This window comes from Larimichthys crocea, chromosome I, assembly GCF_000972845.2.
Source record: "Larimichthys crocea isolate SSNF chromosome I, L_crocea_2.0, whole genome shotgun sequence".
NCBI classification, from domain to species: Eukaryota; Metazoa; Chordata; class Actinopteri; family Sciaenidae; genus Larimichthys; species Larimichthys crocea.
This window is the reverse complement of record NC_040011.1, coordinates 31,767,136-31,774,618: the sequence shown is the minus strand read 5'-3', so window position 1 is coordinate 31,774,618 and position 7,483 is coordinate 31,767,136.

Here is a 7,483-nt window from a genome sequence, read left to right as displayed (position 1 = left end):
CACTGGCAGTCGCACCTTGTTAATGATGTGTAACTGTCAAAAACTCAGGCCAGATTGAGGAAAAAGAGCAAGGGGTAGATGATGAGACACAGAACTGATGAAAGTGACAAAATTAAAAAAGAGAGAGATTGTAGAGGAAAGACATACGAATGGGGACTGCTTTGGAAAAATGAATGTTGTCCTTAAGGTGACGTGGGGAAACAAGACTAGAGGTGAAAGAGGATGAGTGCACTAGTGTGATGAAAGTGATGAGAAGGTCTTTGAGTTACATAACTAATTTACTGTATTTTCCGCACTATAAGCCGCTACTTTTTTCCCACGCTTTGAACCATGCGGTTTATACAAAGATGCAGCTTTTCTATTGATTTTTCTTCAGCCGCCAGGGGCGCTCTAACAGGAAGTGCAAAAACGAGACAGACAGGGGAGTCTGTGCAAAGAGAACACGCTACTTTTTTATTTAGCACATGCAACACAACACACATGACGAATTATTAACAGCAAGTTATTTTCACACCCTCTCCCCCTCATCATGGAAAGCACACGAAGAAGTTCATATGATGCAGCTTTAAGTTGAGGCCGTCGATCTGGCTATCCAGAAAAGAAATAGAGCTGGCATTAATGAATCCATGGTGAGACGTTGGAGATGGCAGCGGGAAGAACTCATTCAATGCCAAAAGACAACAAAGGCTTTCAGAGGACATAAAAGCAGGTGACCAGTCCTTGAGCAGGCGGCCGAGGTGTATCCACCGTGCAGATCCGAGTGCAAAACAATCGCCTGCGAAATGAATAGTGAAGATTTTAAGCTGGACTGTCATGTGTTTCAGATTTATGAGACAAAAAAGCCTCTCCATCAGGGCCGGACAACTTTCTGTCAGCAACTCCCCCCTGACTACGAGGAAAAAATTGCAAACTTCCACAAATTCATAAAAAAAAGATAGCAGATAACTCCATCGGACCAGAGACATCATAAATATGGATGAAATACCTATGACGTTGACCTGCCTCTAACCAGGTCTGTTAACAAGACAGGTGCCTCATCCATTATGGTGAAAACAACTGGACACGAGAGGACGCATTTCACCTGTGTTCTGGGCTGCGCTGCATCTGGACAAAAGCTTTCGCCAATGGTGATTTTTAACCGGATAACTATGCCGAAAAAACAACTCCCAAAGGACATAGTGGTTAAAGTTATTAAGAAAGGGTTGATGATGGAAAGCTTAATGAAGGAATGGTTAATGGAGTGCTACGGTAAGTGCCCGGGAGGATTTTTTCACCGGAAAAAAGCACTGCTTGTTTTGGACACAGATTCTGTTAAAGCAACTATATATATATATATATAAAAAAAAAAACTCAAATCCAGCTGTGATTCCTGAAGGGACACCAACATACCAGCAGATGGCAGTGTTGTGCAGACACAGCCATGTGGACAGAGATAAAGGGCGTTTGCCATGGTCACTAGGATTGTTCTATCTGGAGTGATTCATGAATATGGATAGAGCCGGTGATTAAGCGGCATCTACTGTAAGTAGTACTTATTTTGCATTATTTTACTCATTCCAGTACTAGTAGATCAGAACAAAATGTCATTAAACGGCACTCCATTAACCATTCCTTCATTAAGCTTTCCATCATCAACCCTTTCTTAATAACTTTAACCACTATGTCCTTTGGGAGTTGTTTTTTCGGCATAGTTATCCGGTTAAAAATCACCATTGGCGAAAGCTTTTGTCCAGATGCAGCGCAGCCCAGAACACAGGTGAAATGCGTCCTCTCATGTCCAGTTGTTTTCACCATAATGGATGAGGCACCTGTCTTGTTAACAGACCTGGTTAGAGGCAGGTCAAACGTCATAGGTATTTCATCCATATTTATGATGTCTCTGGTCCGATGGAGTTATCTGCTATCTTTTTTTTAATGAATTTGTGGAAGTTTGCCATTTTTTCCTCGTAGTCAGGGGGGAGTTGCTGACAGAAAGTTGTCCGCGCCCTGATGGAGAGGCTTTTTTGTCTCATAAATCTGAAACACCATGACAGTCCAGCTTTAAAATCTTCACTATTCATTTCGCAGGCGATTGTTTTGCACTCGGACCTGCACGGTGGATACACCTCGGCTGCCTGCTCTCTGAGTGTTCACCCAGTCCTCAAGGACTGGTCACCTGCTTTTATGTCCTCTGAAAGCCTTTGTTGTCTTTTGGCATTGAATGAGTTCTTCCCGCTGCCATCTCCAACGTCTCACCATGGATTCATTAATGCCAGCTCTATTTCTTTTCTGGATAGCCAGATCGACGGCCTTCAACTTAAAAGCTGCATCATATGAACTTCTTCGTGTGCTTTCCATGATGAGGGGGAGAGGGTGTGAAAATAACTTGCTGTTAATAATTCGTCATGTGTGTTGTGTTGCATGTGCTAAATAAAAAGTAGCGTGTTCTTCTTTGCACAGACTTCCCCTGTCTGTCTCATTTTTGCACTTCCTGTTAGAGCGCCCCCTGGCGGCTGAAGAAAAATCAATAGAAAAGCTGCATCTTTGTATAAACCGCATGGTTCAAAGTGTGGGAAAAAAGTAGCGGCTTATAGTGCGGAAAATACAGTAAATTAGTTATGTAACTCAAAGACCTTCTCATCACTTTCATCACACATAGTGCACTCATCCTCTTTCACCTCTAGTCTTGTTTTCCCCACGTCACCTTAAGGACAACATTTCATTTTTCCAAAGCAGTCCCCATTCTGTATGTCTTTCCTCTACAATCTCTCTCTTTTTTAATTTTGTTCTTACTTTCATCAGTTCTTGTCTCATCATCTCACCCTTGCTCTTTTTCCTCAATCTGGCCTGAGTTTTTGACAGTTACACATCATTAACAAGGTGCTGACTGCCAGTGAATAACAATGGAATCACAGCTCTCTCTATTTCACAACTTACCTGTTCTCACCCGAGCTCTGTGAATGGCATGTGTGCATACAGCTCCACACTTGTCTTTATACCTAAAACTCTGAAGAAGTGACAGTAAATGAATTAGCCCCCTGAAATATGACACGCATAATACATAATAGAATATTCAAACAGTATTCTGAAAATCTGAATAATATCAATTTAGACTTCACACATGCTGTAAAGATTTATAACATAACATAAATACATCCACAATACATTCCATCAACAGGTGGAGACACAGATGAATGGTCCTACAGTACCCATCCACCCTGAGTTTAACAATTCGGTACATTTTCATTTAAGTGAGAAGAAAACATTTGAAATGTAAAAAAACAAAAAACAAAAACTGAATGTAAAAAATAAAACAACACTTCTACATGTGCAGTATAATAATCATTCCAGCTCAGCCCACAGGACAAATTAAATGATATTTTGTTCTTAGTTTGTTGTCACTGCTGCAGCTGTCAATCTCACTGTACAAGCTTGCCAAGCTCCTGTTGTTCTCTTTTTTAAACTCTTTTTAGCCTAAATTAGCATTCCCAACTGTAATTCTCACTGCTAATTCAGCTTTATACTCTCCACTGCTCCCAAAATACAGCATGATTATTGTAATTATGAACTGTCATGTTGTCTGACAGTAGTATACACAAGTATAAATTCAGTCATCTGACATTGAATTCAGATGTAGGTGACACTTTACTTCCTTGATCTTGTTCTAGTTAAACACAATTACAAAAAAAAAAAAAAAGCTACAGGGTGACAACAAGACACTGCAGCATTATAATGAGGAGCAAGTTTTCATTCAGTCATCAAGAAATGTACGTTAACAAAACCAAATGACTGTTTGTTCAGTTTGGGTAAGCGTGTTCTAACAGGCATATATTATATTCATATTCATTAATTAATGTGTTCCATCAACATAGTCTTGTTACAACACAGGTTAGCTCAAGCCTAGCTTCTTTCTCTGCTATATATCTTTTTTATCTGTTAGATACAGTAGAAGTTTGTTACTTGGACATAATATAAGTGTTCTGATTTTAAAAGCTAAAACTAAAAGTACTCATTACTTTGTATTAAGACCGTGTCAGAGAGGTTCTGAATCCAATCTACAGTCATTGTGTGTTCACAATTATACATTCCAGTCTGCAATCTCTAACAGACCTCTAATTTTCTGATGTTAAACTGAAGTTCTTGTAATTGGACCCAAACATCTCAGAAATTCTCTTTCTAGAGACTTATCAACTTGATTGGCAAGGTGGGATAGATAGATAGATAGATAGATAGATAGATAGATAGATAGATAGGCCGGGGGATAGACTGGTCCCAGGTGGCAATCTACGTGAGGGTGCCCGAGCGCCCGAAAAAAATAAAAATAGGGGGTCAACTTGGCCTTGTTGTTCGCCCAGGGCTTCTAGGTTGGACTATCGTAACTCATTCCCCAAAAAGCCCCTTTGGACTATGCAGCAGTGATCATATTTCTCCCATTTTGGCTTCTTTGCATTGGCTACCTGCTATCAAGTCCCATTCCCTCCCATGATGCATTGAACTCTTCTCTTCTTCCCTCCCTCTGTACATTAACACTGTAATACTAATATTACATTACATTACATTGCATTTAGCAGACGCTTTTATCCAAAGCGACTTACAGAGGAGGAATGCAGGTTTTCATGGATTGTACTTATACCTAGGTCGAGGACTGGTCGACTCTCTGGTGGACATCAGCAGGACTATAAGTGCACTATATGGTCAAAGTTGCGGAAAAATCGTGGCGATTGGTTAAAATTGCAACACCGCCCTGGACTCACGGGGATTTACTGAAGTTGTGTTGAAGTTGCAAATTGCAACATTGCGAATGGAGGGTCTGAATAAAACAAAACTGCATGTTTCAGAGTGGCCTTTTATTGTGGCCAGCCTAAAGCACACCTGTGCAATATTTTATAATGTCTAATCAGCATCTGGATATGACACACCTGTGAGGTGGGATGGATTAAGTGCTCACTATCACAGATTTACACAGATTTGTGAACAACATTTGAGAAAAGTGGTTATTTTCTGTATATAGAAAATGTTTTAGATCTTTGACTTCATCTCATAAAACATGGGAGCAAAAAAAAGTGTTGCATTTATATTTGTTCAGTGTAGTTTTGTTGCACTCTCTCAGTCATTAGAAAATAAATTAATTGTTAATTAACAAAATTTTGCAAAAAATAATAAAAAAGTAATTCATATGCAATAACATTTGACAAAAACTATTTACAAATTTATAATTATTCCCATAATGCAGTCTAACATAATGTGACCAGGCGCTATTGGAGGGAAAGAAAAAAAAGGTGTTGGCTAAAACACAGCAGCATTCTTAGGTGTGAAATGAACGTGAATCAATAACATTATAAAATAAATAATGCCAGCTACTAGTTTGATATTAAGATTCTACAGCTACTCCCTCCACCTCTGCAGAGGTCATCACATATCAATGAGGTACCTGACATCCTGAAGCTGAATGTTTTTGTGTTTAAAAATATTAATAATAGAAAATATAAGCCTCATCAACTGCAACATCAATAATAATACATAAACACATGTAGGCCAATTAATAATCCAGTATATAAATAGGTGACTAAAGTAAATAGTAAAGTTACCATAGGCCAGGCTTAAAATGTGACACATTTAAAAAGATAAACTGAATGTGGGGGTCTCTGTTCTCTTTGTGTTTCATCCAAGGGGTCCTTGGGCTGAAAAAGGTTGAAGACTCCTGGCCTAAAACAAAGAGCTGCTTCACCTGCTGGTGCAAGTTCCCCAAATAAAACACATGCACAATGTTAGCTTGTCACCAGCCTATGAGATGTTACCTGAAGTGTGGGGGAAAGATGGAGAACAGACGACGAACAGTGAGGACAGGCCGTGAGTAGATTTCAGGCTGGATGCTCTGGCAGTCCAACAGTCCAACTCTCGCTCTCAGCGATGGTTCAGAATGAAGCTGGAGCAGGTGGGAGTTTAGTCGACCGAGTGCTAATTCATACTGAGGTAGTTTGATGTCCAGGTCTTGGCTAAACACACCACCCATGCTGCATCAAATTGGCAGTGTTACACAGGAGCAATAGTGGTGTGGTGTAACTCTCCATTAACACACATTATGCTCATTTTCATTCTGTGTTTACAGAGCGCTGTGCTTTGTGTCTGAGAAGCCTGCAGCTCACCCTGTGAATTAAAACACTACAAAAAGAACTCACATCCTATTTAGAGAATTATTCCTTACAAACTGTCAGTATGTTTGATTTAAGTGCTCTGGACATGGAGTTTTGTGAACTATAAAAAAATCTAAATGATGAGTTGTTGAATTATCGACTCAAACAACATTTGGATTTGTATCATCGTCCACCCCGGAGATTCAGCCTCTCCTCTCCTCTCCAAAATCAGTCAAATTGAGGGTCTAAGGACGGAGTGTGTCAAACACTGTACAGACTGTGAACTTGACTTGATATTTCAAAACCTGGCAAGCAAATCTAAAATAGTTTTCTCTGTTGTCGTTTATTTAAGTGAACTGAAACATTGTGTTCTGTGTCTGTGGTCAAATCCAAGCAGCCAAATTCAAATCAAACTACTCGGTGTATTTAAAGCTCTAATGATCAGTATGGACCAGCACATCTGTCACATCCTGTCATTACGTTATGTCAGGCTATATTTACTTTGCCTTGCTCGAGTCTGACGGAGGATGTCTGCATATTTATTAGCGTGCACATGTGGACAATATGTGACGCATTGCAGACTGTGAAACTACACTCAGCTGCTGTGTGTGTGTGTGTGTGTGCTCACTCAGCTCCAGTCATAATAATCATGCTGTTACAGTTGTGGGGATATATTTTTTAATGGTTCAGACAGTAATGAGTGATAATTAATCTATAATTAAGATGGTTTAACCCTCACCCGCAGACCCCAGAGGTACTTCTTGTCATACCTCACAGGTGCTTTATTCTGTCATTCTAATTGGTTATGTCTTCGTCAGGCAGAATGTTCCTAATGGCATGTGAACTGTTTCTGTTTTAATTAGTGCTTTTTAAAATACAAATGTACCAAAGCTGTTTTACCCCTGTGTTCTCAACTATTTATTGAGTTTATGTTTGCCATGGGTCCTTTATTTGAAGTCTCACACACTGTCAGGGCAACAAATTTCCTCTTGTGGTCTGTCAAAAACCATAAATTCTGCTCTTCTTCAGGTAAGATGATGTTTGAAGTCAGAAGCATACTGTATGATTGATATGATCAGGGCACAGTGTGAGTGTGTTGACACTGATGTAAGCATTCTGAGGCTGCAAAGGGACAAAGCTTGTTTCATTCAAATGACATTAATTAAATAGTGTTTGTAGAAGAAATAAGTAAATGACAGTTTGCTATGATGGTTGTCACTTGCACCTGGGATCCCAGTCTGTAGTCTGTGTATGTAAAATATGCTGCAAGGATGAGAGTTAAAAAAAGTTGCTAACTGTCAGCATGACTCTGGTGAGGGCAGATTGCAGATGTTGGGAATGTTTATGTGCCTTACTTTCGAAGGACAAAA